The sequence below is a fragment of the Manis pentadactyla genome, chromosome 5 (genome assembly GCF_030020395.1).
Source record: "Manis pentadactyla isolate mManPen7 chromosome 5, mManPen7.hap1, whole genome shotgun sequence".
NCBI lineage: Eukaryota > Metazoa > Chordata > Mammalia > Pholidota > Manidae > Manis > Manis pentadactyla.
The window spans coordinates 133,566,427-133,581,196 of NC_080023.1; the positions used below are offsets into that span (position 1 = coordinate 133,566,427).

Consider the following 14,770-nt stretch of genomic DNA (forward strand, 5'->3'; position numbering starts at 1 on the left):
CTTTATGAAGCCAGCATGACTCTAATACCAAAACCAGGCAAAGACACCACAAAAAAAAGAAAACCTCAGACCAATCAGACCAATATCCTTGATGAACATGCAAAAATACTCAAAATACTGGCAAACTGAATTCAAAAATACATCAAGAGGATCATACACCATCATCAAGTGGGATTCATCTCAGGGATGCAAGGATGGTACAACATTCAAAAATCCATTATCATCATACACCACATCAACAAAAAGAAGGACAAAAACCACATGATCATCTTCATAGACGCTGAAAAACCATTTGACAAAATTCAACATCCATTCATGATAAAAACTCTCAAAAAATGGGTATAGAGGGCAAGTACCTCAATAATAAAGGCCATGTATGATAAACCCACAGCCAACATCACACTTACCAGTGAGAAGCTGAAAGCTTTTCCTCTAAGATTGGGGACCCCTCTCCCTGCTCTTATTCAACATAGTACTGGTGGGTCCTAGCCATGGCAATCATACAACACAAAGAAATAAAAGGCATCCAGATTGGTAAGGAAGAACCTAAATTGTCACTGTTTGCAGATGACATGATATTGTTCATAAAAAACCCTAAAGACGCCACTCCAAAACTACTAGAGCCTATATCTGAATTCAGCAAAGTTGCAGGATACAATATTAATACTCAGAAATCTGTTGCATTCCTATACACTAATGAACTAGCAGAAAGAGAAATCAGGAAAACAATTCTATTCACAATTGCATCAAAAAGAATATAATACCTAGGAATAAACCTAACCAAGGAAGTGAAAGACCTATACCCTGAAAACTACAAGACACTCTTAAGAGAAATTAAAGAGGACACAAATAAATGGAAACTCATCCCATGCTCTTGGCTAGGAAGAATTAATATCGTCAAAATGGCCATCCTGCCTAAAGCAATCTACAGATTCAATGCAATGCCTATCAAAATACCAACAGCATTCTCCAATGAACTGGAACAAATAGTTTTAAAATTCATATGGAACCACAAAAGACCCTGAATAGTCAAAGCAATTCTGAGAAGGAAGAATAAAGCGGACGGAATTACACTCCCTGACTTCAAGCTGTACTACAAAGCCACAGTAATCAAGACAATTTGGTACTGGCACAAGAACAGACTCATAAACCAGTGGAACAGAATAGAGAGTCCAGATATTAACCCAAGCATATATGGTCAATTAATATACGATAAAGGAGCCATGGATATACAGTGGGGAAATGATAGCCTCTTCAACAGCTGGTGTTGGCAAAACTGGACAGCTACATGTAAGAAAATGAAACAGGATTATTGTCTAACCCCATACACAAAAGTAAACTCAAAATGGATCAAAGACCTGAATGTAAGTCATGAAACCATAAAACTCTTAGAAAAAAACATAGGCAAAAATCTCTTGGACATAAATATTAGTAACCTCTCCATGAACATACTTCCCTGGGCAAGGGAAACAAAAGCAAAAATGAACAAGTGGGATTATATCAAACTAAAAAGCTTCTGTACAACAAAGGACACCATCAATAGAACAAAAAGGCATCCTACAGTATGGGAGAATATATTCATAAGTGACACATCCGATGAGGGGTTGACATCCAAAATATACAAAGAGCTCATACACCTCAACAAACAAAAAGCAAACAATCCAATTAAAAAGTGGGCAGAGGAGCTGAACAGGCACTTCTTCAAAGAAGAAATTCTGATGGCCAACAGGCACATGAAATGATGCTCCACATTGCTAGTCATCAGAGAAATGCAAATTAAAACCACAATGAGATATAACCTCACACCAGTTAGGATGGCCAACATCCAAAAGACAAACAACAACAAATGTGGCAAGGATGTGGAGAAAGGGGAACCCTCCTACACTGCTGGTGGGAATGTAAATTAGTTCAACCATTGTGGAAAGCAGTATGGAGGTGCAAAAAAGCTCAAAATAGAAATACCATTTGACCCAGGAATTCCACTCCTAGGAATTTACCCTAAGAATGCAGCAGTCCAGTGTGAAAAAGACAGATGTGCCCCTATGTTTACCACAGCACTATTTACAATAGCCAAGAAATGGAAGCAACCTAAGTGTCCATCAGTAGATGAATGGATAAAGAAGATGTGGTACATATACACAATGGAATATTATTCAGCCACAAGAAGAAAACAAATCCTACCATTTGCAACAACATGGATGGAGCTAGAGAGTATTATGCTCAGTGAAATAAGCCAGGCAGAGAAAGACAGGTTTCAAATGATTTCACTCATCTGTGGAGCATAAGAACAAAGAAACAAACTGAAGGAACAAAACAGCAGCAGAATCACAGAACCCAAGAATGGACTAACAGTTACCAAAGGGAAAGGGACTGGGAAAGATGGGTGGGAAGGGAGAGATAAGGGGAAAAAGGGGGCATTATGATTAGCATACATATTGTGGGTGGGGGGTGCACAGGGAAGGCAGTATAACACAGAGAAGACAAGTAGTGATTCTATAGCATCTTACTATGCTGATGGACAGTTATGGGGTATGTGGTGGGGACTTGATAATGGGGGGAGTCTAGTAACCATAATGTTGCCCATGTAATTGTACATTAATGATACCAAAATAAAAATAAATAAGATGTTTAACCAAAAAAAGAGGACTCTTAGGGAAAAACACAGGGGAAAACTTTTATGCCGTTGGATTTGGCAATGACTTCTTGGATATCCCACCAACACCACAGACAACAAAAGAAAAAAATGGGTAAACTATGCTTCATCAAAATGTAAAATGTTTGTACCTCAAAGGACACTACCAACAGAGGGAAAAGGCAACCTACAGAATGGGAGGAAGTATTTACAAATCATGTATCTGACACAGGGTTAATCCAGAATGAAGAACTCCTACAACTTAAAACAACAAAAAAACCCAATTGAAAAATGGACAAAGCACTTGATTAGCTATTTCCCCAAAGAAGATACATAAATGGCCAATAAATACATGAAAAGATGCTCAACATCACTAGCAGCACGGAAATGAAAATCAAAACCACAAAGAGCTATCACCTCACACCCACTGGGATGGCTATTATAAAAGATAAAATTAAAAAATAACAAGGGTTGGCAAATAGTGAAGAAATTGGAATATTGTGTGTTGCTGGTGATAATGTAAAATGGTGCAAACAAAAATGACAGGGTAATTCCTCAAAAAATTAAACACAGAATTATGAATGTGATCCAGCAATTCCACTTCTACGTGTATACCCAAAAGTACTGAAAGCAGAAACTCACACAGATATTTTTAACACCCATGTTCACAGCAGCATTACTCAGAACAGTCAAACAGTGAAAACAACCCAAATGTCCAACAACAGATGAACTGATAAACAAAATGTGGTCAATACATACAATGGAGGTTTATTCAGCCTTAAAAAGGGAAGGGATTACGATGCAGCCTACAACACAGATGAATGCTAAGACATTTTGCTAAGTGAAATAAGTCAGACACAAAAGAACAAATACTGTATGATTCTATTTACATGAAGTACCTAATACTCAGATTCATAAAGACAGAAACAGAAGACTGATTACCAGGGGTTTGGAGTGGGAGAAATGGGGAGTTAGTATTTAATATGTAGAATATCAGTTTAGGAAGATGAAGACATTTTGGAGATGGATGGCTACACAACAATGTGAATGCCCTTAATGCCACTAAACTGTACACTCAAAAATGGTCCAATAGTTAAAATGGTAAGTTTTACATTATACATATATTATAACAATTTCTTTAAAAAGTGATATACACACTCTCGGAGATATGTATTTTCTGTGTGTATAAATGTGGGTTAAATATTTTTATTGTATCTGTAAGAAAACAGAACTTACTAATGGTGTTACTACTGGGAACAAGAGATTAGTCAAAACCATCTTTAGTGTATCTTAAACTTCTAACTTTTTCTAAAGGATATTGATTTTACATATTATATGTAATAAAAACTGATATAAAAATATTGTTTTATAGATTCATGAGAAAAATAAAAGACAGGAAAAGAACTTGTTACTATGAAAATACCTTTCAACCAGGAATACTATAAAAACTAATAAAAAATAGTATTTCTAAACTGGTACTTCCCAGTTAATACACTGTCTGCATGAATTTTAAACTATAATAAATAATGAGAGACTGTTCCCAGGAGAAAATGAAGGGGGCAAAGAGACAACATGACACAAACAAACCAAAAAAGAACTGAGCAGGCAGGCCAGATCCAGTCTGGATTTGGAGATGAAATTTTATGGAAATTGTGCTTCTCCCCTGAAGATCTCATGACCTAACAATGACACCAACAGTTAACAGCAACCTTTGCCCTCCCTGCTGTCAACCAGCACTGTGCCTCCCTAACACAGACCCTGCCCAGGGACATTCTGTGGGCATTGTGTTCCCAACCGAGCAGGAGCAGTGGAAAATGGAAAGCAGGCTGCAAACTCAGATCTTTCCATTACACAGAAACTCAGGCTCCTGGGCTTCACTTTCATGATTAAAAATAGAAAAAGAAACTGACCTCACATTTTATGGAAAGTAGTCAAAGCAACACATTTAATGTGAAGAATCTTCATAGAAATGCTCTTCTTCTGTGTTTCATATGACAAAAATAGCTAGGATGATGCAGCAAGGCAGGTAGGAAGTGGCTGCTGTGAGGCTCTTGACCTACTTCCGGCAAGGGGTACACCTGTGTCCACACAACAGCCTCCAGCCCTGGATTTACACTCTACCTCTGGAGCTGCTATGGCCCTTCTGACAATTATTACCCACAATTTCCAAGATCAATGAACACTAGGAAACATAATTCTCCAAAAATAAATCACCTCTGACAAGCTCTGAACACTCCGATTTAGAAACTGCCCTGACGACATAAGCTAAAATGGTACATATAAATCAAATTCAATATAAATGTTGTTTCTTTTTATAATTAAATATTTTTGCATTTGGGGGAAAGCTGGGCAGTAGTGAAATGTCTGGCTTCGTGCTAACCTGAAGAAGGGTCCCGAATCCCTGACACTTGCTTTTCTTTTAATGCCAGCAAACAGAGGTCCTGCCTTTATACCCAGAATGTGCCCAAGGAGCCCTAAGAACCAAGGGTGAGCATTAAAACCCTTGACGTCTTAATGCCTGATCTCACCCTAGAAACCCAAAAGAGAAACTCATGCCATGGAATCCCTTCACGATCCTGCACTGGAGGCAGGAACATGGTCTTTCCTGTGGTTAGACTTTGCAGTATGTCCTAATGCTCAGACCTCAGTATAAAATATTCAAACGTGAGGCACCTATGTACACCTTCTATTGTGAGAGGCAGAACAACAGGGTGACTGAAAGCCTCCAAATTATATGCAGACTTTCCACGTCCCTCATCTGCCTCTGGGCTGAGCTGCACAGCTGTCCTTCCCCAGACTACACTACAAGCCTGTTCCAGCCATCTCTGGAAACATACACATTGGCTCCTGAGTTCTACAAATTCTCCAGCTTACTAACAATAAAGTCCAAATCTCTCACACTTGCAATAGGTCTCACACCATCAGGCCTGGGTCACACTTCTGCCCTCATGTCCCTCCCTCTCCCTGCACCCTCCACGATCCAATCACAGTGCTTCCTTCCTCCAGTCACCCCAGGGCTCTGCACTTGCTAACCCCACCATCTAGCACCTTCTTCCCCCAGTCTCCGCGTACCTGCTCACTCTCAGCTCAATGTCCTGCCCCAGCCCCGAGCCTGACTTAGCACTGCCCCAACAGCTCTCTAGACATCTCATATTATTTTGATTTCTTTATATAGCCACAGTTGTAAATCACACTTGCTCCTGTACGTCTCCCACTGGAACACAAGCTCCAGGAGGGCAGGACTGGTGAAGAGCTGTACTGACCTACAAGACCAGCCCAGGTCAGGCAGAAGTAAGATCTGCTGAATGAGTAGAAAAGAGGATGTTGGGCAAGTGGGTGGGTGGGTGGATGGACAGATGGATAAACACATGCGTGGATGGATAGGTGGATAAATAAACAAATAACAAACAAATGAGCATGGGCTAATATTAAATGCATTAGCCATTGTGAAACCAGCACCACACAGCGCAGTGAGGATTTGGAGGCAGGAAGACCTCACCTGGATGAGCACTGAGGTGAGCCTCATGAATGAAAACACTATCTGAAAGGGACTTCAAAAGATGGGGAGACGGCAGCAGGAGGAAACAGGACAGGAGCTCATTCAAGGTGGGTCAACAGAAACACAAAGGAGGAAAAAAAGAATGCGAACTGAAGGAACAGTAAAAAATCTGCAGGAAACTAGTCCTATAACTCAAAGTGAAAAGCTTTCAAGTAATACATGAACTTTCAATTAATATATAAACTAGGAACCCTCAACAATGCCCCATGTGCTTAAAAGTAAATGATCAGCCAACTGCCTATGCAGCCCCAATATGCATGCATTTCATTAAACTGCAATTCTGCAAACAGAAGCTTAGGCACTAATCATCCTGCATTTTTATTCCAGTCCCATCAGTAAGCTCACCAACGAATGAGACATTCCACATCTGGTACCCAAAACACACAAGAACTATAAATTGCTTTTCAATTAAAAAACTTCTAAGAGGCTAGCTCACTGCAATCTCACCCGGCCCCTGGGCAACCCACACATTGTGTTCACCTCTCTTAAGTAATTCCACTAGCACATGCCTCAGTGTCACTCGGCAGAGGGACCACCATCACTCATTAATATACTGAGCTGCTGTTGCTCTATCAGCTCTTCCCTAACACATCTTAATTGTGCCAAGAAGGCACCATGCTCTGGGAATATTTTCATCACTGCAGAGTGTATGTGGCGGCGGGGGGCGGGGGTTGTAGAACTGAAGGGGTATTGATGAATGGGAACAGCCTCATATGTGACCTCAATAATCAGGCCCACCATCTTGTTCCCTGGCAGCTGCAGTAACACAGTTTGTAAAGTATTTTTAGGCATTTTGGCTTGGGAGGCAACAAGGGCAGAAAGCAGGGTAGTCCAGAAGAGACCAACACCTAGAGCAGATAAAAATGGCAATGTCGGATTTCCTCTGGTCCAGTGGTTCTCAAATGTCATTGTACTAGAGGAATACATGAAGAACTGGTTGAAAACACAAATCTGCTACTCTTCTACCTCCCACATCTAGACAGGCCAGGAACTCTGGTTCTGAAAACCTGGAGAAGGAGGGTGTGCCAAGACTGCATTTTACTTTGCACCCTCAGTGGCTTGAGGCCAGTGGTCCTCAGACAGCCCTCTAAGGACCACAACCGCCAGCCTCAAGTGACTAGTGGAGAGAGAATACGCAACCCCTGCTACAACAGCCCCAGCCCACCAGCATATTCACTTCTCTGGGGACTTCTGAAAATCTGACGAAAGCCCTGGGCCCTCCCAGCAAAAGGCACTCACACACAGATACACAAGTAACCTGAAGGACAAGCCCAGGGCAGAGTGTGAATGCCTAACAGCCCACATGACCCAATTCATACCCCACTCACCCATCCCTACCTTCTCCTAGAGACCAACCAGGTTAAAACAGATAAAGTGGTTGTTAGCCAGATTGCACCTAAACCACAGTGTGTTGGCAAAATGCCTCTGTGTAGTTAAGTTTTATCAGTTGGGCAGTCCTTTTAAAAAAATTTTAGGAACACCTTCATTTTTTTATATCTATCATTTCCAGATCATTCTTCTCTCTCAATTAGTGAAGCAAATGTATGAACAAGGTTTTCTATGAAACACCACCAAATGGCCAAATATTTTTCTACAATCACCTGGGACTATGAAGCTCCTAATAAAATAAATGAAAAGCTAAGAATTCCCAATTAAAATCTTGAGCCTATATAATTAAGTTATTGCTGTGCTCAATGTATAAATCCATGGAAGGATAAACTTTACCTCCCTCCCTTGGGAATCAAAAAAACAGATGCTAGTTAATCTTTGGGAGGTCAAGTCAGTAAGGTAAGGAGTTTGTTTTTTTAACACATCGACGAATGAAATGAGAAGATTAAAAGAACTAAGAATCTGCCCCAAACACATATGCAGGAACAAACAAATAAAGCCCTTAAACCTTAAATGCACTAAACCATTAGTGCCCTGAGAGAGTTATTTAAAGCAAAACAGATGTTTTGCTCTAGTTGGAGATTAGAAATATTTTATGTGTCAAAAGTAGAAGGGAGAAGATCACAGTTTTTAATTTATCAGCCATATTCCAATAGCAGGGAACAAACTCTTCAATTTTTACACTTTTGGTAACACATGCTATGGATTTTAGAAGGTAAAATGAAGATCAATGGATCAATCAATCAGTCAACGGGTCCCAGGCAGAGATACAGTCATGTATTCCTTGGAAAGGCCTCTTTTTGTTCTACAGTGTACTAGCTTAGGACCACTGTCTATATGGAAACATGCTAGACCAAAAGTTTATGCTAAAATGCTAAACCAAAAGAGATCCCTTGTAGCTCTTCTAACTAGAGCGAAGCCAGCCTCCTTGGAAACATCTACAAGGCTCCCAACCCTTTCCTACCTGATAGATACGCATCTCCGGGCAGGACCCCCTGCCCCCAGTGCTGGCAGGACTCAGGAGCAGTAGAGATTCTGGCTGCTGGTAAGTAGAGGGCAGGGCTGAAGGAGGTCAGGAGCCCACCCAGCCCCACACCCAACCCTCTCCCCAGAGGGCTGTGCTGCTTTCTTAACCCAGGAAAGGACGTTCACACTGAAAGAAAGGCAGAAGTGATTCCCAGAGTCCAGGAGGTCTAACCAGGTGCCATCCCAGACCTGGTGGGGAGCCTTTTGTGCAGCAGGCATGCGCTCAGGACTCAGGGTAACCAGCACACCCACCGTGACACCATGACAAAGAAGAACAAGAGCAACAACAAAAACTCTGTAATTAAGAAGCTCTTGCTAAGTTCCCACAGTTCAGTACAAACAAAACAGGGCTCTCAGTCAGTGTTTGTTCAATAGCTCAATGTGACCAAATGAACAAATGATTGGAGTAAATGACAGGAGCTGGGTACTGTTTTGGCATCCAGACTTGGAAGTGCACTCTTGTGGCAAGCCAGCTACTTGAGCCTGACTCAGGCTGTGCAAAAACTGGATGGAAACCACGAGAAATCAGGGAACTAGTATCTGGAGTTCAAGCCTTATAGAGAATGAAAAAGGGACAATGTATATTAAATAAATGTTCTTCTATAAAGAAGACTTATAGGCATCAACATAATTCTTCCTTATATTCAGAATACTTCTCATGAGATTTGTCCCTCAAACTGAACATGGGCAGGAATTGAGAGCCTATCTTTGTGCACCTGCAATGTGTCTACCACCTGTGTCCTAGCCTGTCCTCCACTTCACCTCCTGGATTCCATAGCATATATTACTGGAAAGGCTGCCCCTGTCACAGGAATACAAATAAGTGAAACTGAATGGAGCTCTTTGACCCAATCCACCACCCCAGCCTAGATATTGCTCTCCGATCCCACAGAAGCAATGAATGCCTCAATCTAGACATTCCAAGGTCTCCAGGCATAAGGATGGATGCTTGCTGTTAAGACAAATGTACAGAGAAATTAATGGTTAAGTCATGGTGATATTCAGAGAAGCATAAAATTAAAGCTCTCACACCATCTCTCACTGGTCAGCTTAGCCCAGTGATTTGTCAATAAACATGTGAGCTAATTCAAAGATGCGTATTTAAAAGTCCATTTTTTCAGCTCCTTCTAACATTTCAATTTAGTGAGGTTTTCGGTTGCACTAAATAAATCAGAATATAAATAATTAGTGGCAACACTATGAACTACGTGGACCCTGGGCCTCAGGGAAGAGCCTCTCAAACAAAATGCCCCCCTCCATCTGCCCTCATATGTGCAGCCCCATCCACATGAAATGCAGGCAAATAACCCCCCGGACAAGGAGAAGGGAATTCAGATTAAAACAAGAGCAAGGATAAGTTTCTACCATCAGAACAGCTGACTAGGGGGTTGGTATCTCCCAATATCTAGCCACCCACGGAAGAGTTCGTGCACCAGTGATCTTTTCTAGGTAATAATCAGCAGGTTCCTACCAGAACTGTGTTCTTCCACAAAAATGCTACAGGGAGAACAGCTTCTGTCTGGTGGTTCTGCTACCATTTCCGTGCCCCGTTACTGCTTAGAATATGTCCTTCAGACCAAGCACATAATGATCTTCTGCCGACTTCTCCTCTGTCAGAACGTGTCATGGGGCCCACAGAGCAGGCTGTAAATGTACTGGGCATGCTGCTGCAGCCGTGGAAAACAAGCAGGGATCTGGGTAAGGCAGGCAAACCACTAGTTACCTTCACCAGCCATAGCTGCATGACCAATAAATCTCTATCAGAAGTGCAAGTTTGGAAACACCTGGGAATACTTCCTCCTCTCCAAATCCTTAAAGGTCAGCCACCACCTCCAAGTCCCCAGGAGGCCTGTCCAGTTCAATAGCGACAGCAGGGGCCTCAGCCCTCTCCAAACTCAGGACATCCAGACAGCCCAGCTCTTTGGCACATGATGCATGATTTCAAAGCCAACTGTGCACCCTGATCGCACCTCCCTGGGCACAGTACTGAACAAGACTCAGGCAGCTTGAGTTTAGGAGCCCGTGGACAAGGTGAGGGATGAAGCAACAAGCAGGTAATAACAGACAGTGCTGAGTGTCATGAAATAAATCACCAGAGCAAGGTGACAGCGTAGCCAGCAGGGGCTTACTTGGGATGGAGGGCTCAGAGGATCTCTTCTGAGGAGGAGACACTGACATGGAGAGAGCCCAGAGGTAGGAAAGAGCTCGACTGTTCTCAGCATGGAGAGGACGCAGCATGGGTGAAGAATAGGGACTGAGAGACAGATGGCACAGAACAGGCTGGACAGAGCCACAGAAGCCGGGATGCAGGCAGTGGTAAGTGGCAGAAGGGAACTTAGGCTGTAGCCTGAATGCACCTGGAGGACACTGAAGGGCTTTAAGGAGGAGCATGAAATGATGGCCTCATGACATGTCCTAAGTTGTCACATACCATTCTTACCTCTTTCACTGCTACTAACCCTGCAGGCTTGTGCAGCCCTAAATCCATCACTGAGAGCAGGGCCTGGGCCACGGCACCTCGTCCCCTTCCCCACAGGGCCCCTGCACTGTCGTATACTAAAAACACCCTGACATGTAAATACACACACACACTGTGCATCTGTTCAGGTGGGTTAAAGAGCCTATATTTAAAACCTTGCCAAGACAACCACTGTTCTGGAATGTATGCAATTTTCACTACTAGTTGGATTATAATGGAGAAAACAAATGCTTAGAATTAAAACCCAGTTACAGAAATGCACATTTATTTATCAGCAAAAGAATTTGGCTACAGGCTTCATACCAACACACAAGCAAACAAATGAGCTACCTGCCACAGAACTGCCTTCTTACCGAGAATGGAAAGGCAGAGAGAGACAGGGAAGGCCAGCACTCAGCACGAGGGCCCCTCCAAGCCTTCGTCGCCACCTCCTGGAGAGCTAGAGGACAGAGCTCGGTGCTGTGTTCCAGGGTCTGAGACCTGGAGTGCCAGTCACTAACAGAAACACTGACACAGGACAATTCGTGCATTTGAAGAGAAGGCTCTTAAAGGATTCAGAGATACTTAAAATAAAATTCTTATCCTAATAAGTTAGCATGGCTCATTAGATGTTTGAAAAAACACCTTGCCTATTTGTGTTTATGTTTTAAAGAAGAAAAGCAAAGGTACTAACTGAAAAAGGTTGAAGATTACAAAGGTACAATGTGTTACACTACCATTTCTAGAAAAATACTTACAAGGGAAAAAAACTTGACTGTAAGTTTTCTCCAAATATAGTTAAGCAGGATAAGTCAGAACTATAAAATAATGATGAAATAAAACCAGACGGAGTAGCCAGAGGCAAGAGGAAAAGTGGAAGAGAACAGTGTCCTGGAAAACAGGGCTCAAGGCAGTTTCCAGGGGTGAGTGGGCAAGAGATGCTGAGTGTCAAGTAAGGTGGGCCTAGAAAAAGTCATAAAGGAAGCAACACGGAGGTCTCCTTGCAGACTGGAGGAAAAGGCAGAGACCGCCAAGAGAGGAACAGGGGCATTTCTCAACTGAAAACCTTGGGAATATTTAAAGCCTTGGGAATAAGATGGATGAGTGACGGGAACAGGCTGACTCAGCAAGAGGCTTAGTGGAGGATGCTGACAGGGTAGAAGGGGCAAGGGGGGTGTCCACAGCCTGTGTAGTCATGCAGTCCCCATTCAGAAGGGCCTGCACTTGGTTTAATGCTCTGCTGTCACCGTTTTGAAATTCTTCATAATTTTTTAACACGGAGCCCCTCGTTTTCATTCTGCACTGGGCCTCACAAATTACAGAGCCGTTCCTGACCTGAGGAGTGTACTGGCCTCAGCGGCAGGAAGTGGGGCTCTGCTACCAACAGGAAGAGGGTGATGGAGAAGCAGGGTCAATGCCATCCTATGGCTTCTTTCTCTGTGAAGCAGAAAGGCAGTCGTCTGCTCTGAATTAGCAAGAGGTCAGTCATGGGGAGAGAGGTTAAAACTCCATGGCATGGAGAGATCTGGGAGACTCCATCTTAACCAAATGATCAAGGTTAACAGTGCCTGTGACAAGACAAGCCAGTAGCACACACCCTCTCCCATGCTGCACCAAAATCACATCACTTCGTGCTGTTTGCTGTTTCTGTCAGAAACATGACTCAATGCAATTGGAAAAAACCCTGAGCATCACTCTACAGTATAGCAGACCAGCACTCTTGAAAAGTGTCAAGGTCATGAAAGACAAGGGAAGGCCCAGAAACCGTCAGAGATGAGAGAAGACTAAGGATGAAATCAAACGCAATGTGGGGTTATCATGAAACAGAAAAAGGATACTAGGAAAAAAAAGCCAGTGAAATTTAAAGAAGGTTTGTAGTGAAGGTAATGATATTATGTCAGTATTAATTTCAATGTTGTGATCAATGTACTAGGATTATGTAAGACTGTAGGATTAGGGGAAGGTGGATAAAGAGTTATGGGAACTCTGTTGCTTCTTTCAACTTTCCTGTAAATCTCAAAATACTGCAAAATAAAAAGTTTAAATGTTCATGTGGCTTTCTATTTGTGATTTCTTTAATGTTATCAGTAATTCCAAGAACCCATTATCACCTTTGAAGTCCAGTACTACCACATCATTCATGTTCCTCCTGCTTTTCCATCAGTACAAAGAACCACCAACAAAAATGAAAGGCTATGTGCCCCTTAAAAATTACAACTTCAAATTAAAAACAAAAACAAAAATACATGGTCGCCAATGCACAGGACTCACAGACTTTTTTCTCTAAAAGGGCCTGGGAGGCAGCAAGTATTCAGAGATAAAGTTTCTCTCCAAAAACAACATCAGTGACTTCAGAGTTTGGGCAATAATCTTTTGCTTCCTGATTTTTAAAACTGGGTTTGAATATTGGTTCTGCCTCTTAATAGCTGTGTGACCTTAAGTTACTATGTAAATTTGGTGCTTCAATTTCCTCATCATACCCTATGGTAAAGATTAAATTATTTATTAAAAAAAAAACAACTTAGAGCAGAAGTGGCACACAGGCAATTACACTGGGTGAGACAGGGATGAAATAAGGATGACACCAGATTTTGGCTTGGATGACATGAAAAATGTGAATCCTATTATATTATAAAAAAGAAAACAAAAGGAATCTCATGCTGGAGGTGGGGTAGCTGGAGTCTAGTCAGGCTCTCTGCATTTGAGAGGACATCAATTACAACTGTGAACTGACCTAAGCCAGTTTGGTTTTGTATAACTAGTAGGTTCTGCTTGGTTGATAATAGTGAGACTCAAAAGTCTAAAGCAGATTAGGGTCTGCTATCCTCCTACAGACTGGTAACAGGTTATACTGACAGCAAGTCTTAGATCAATTTTTGCCATACAGACTTTTATATTTACTATAAGAATGTATTAGCAAGCAGGCACAAAGTGATTCATATAAAATATTTTGTAAAGTTGATAAAGCCTTAGTACTCTGTCCTATTTATAAAAGGTTCACCTGCAGCAGATGCACAAAGGCAACTGTACACAGTCCCATTGGCTGGGGGGAGGACCATTTAGGTATCAGGCATTGTCCATAAAGATTCAGATGATGGGCTCTACTATCTTCTTACACTCTATTCTTGTGAGAGAAGAGAGTGTCTTAAAAGTGTTTTATTTAATAAATATCAATGAACAAAGTGTTAACTCTTATCAGGTGGTACAGCTGTTTATGTAACACTGCCCATACTCTGCATCTTTCCAGTTCATAGTATCCTAGCAAGGGAAGGAGAGTGGGAAGGAAGGAAGAACAAGAATGTCCCATCAGTACTCACTCCTCTGCCTGACCCATGTGTCTCCAAGGTTATAAGTGGGTGCATTAATTAAAGCCTTTAGAAGTGTTAAGCATCTATAAGAACGACATGCATTGCAAGAAATATCACATATTTTTCTCTATTTTAATTAAATTTTTTCCTCAAAGCTTGCAGTATTGGCAGCAAATCCAGGTCAGACATTGCTTTAGAAAAATGAGGATTTACAAAGACCCTCGGGTGGCACATCTACCCACACCTAGGATAAAACCCACTTCAGATAATCATTCAGAGCTGGTGAACCCGCCAGTCCAAGTCTAGGAGAACTGTGCTGCTACTCTACTGCCACCAAGTGGCACGTGAGCGCCAAGGCACCTCGCCGAAGAACAGGAGCCCGGATAAAGAACCGGGCT

General features: G+C 42.1%; 1 protein-coding gene across 3 annotated transcripts in view; it reads right to left on the bottom strand.

Annotated features, from left to right (window-relative positions):
• Nucleotides 1-14,770, bottom strand: part of DTD1 (D-aminoacyl-tRNA deacylase 1) — a 204,022-nt gene that overhangs the window by 144,451 nt on the left and 44,801 nt on the right. The gene's annotated exons all lie outside the window — the stretch shown is intronic.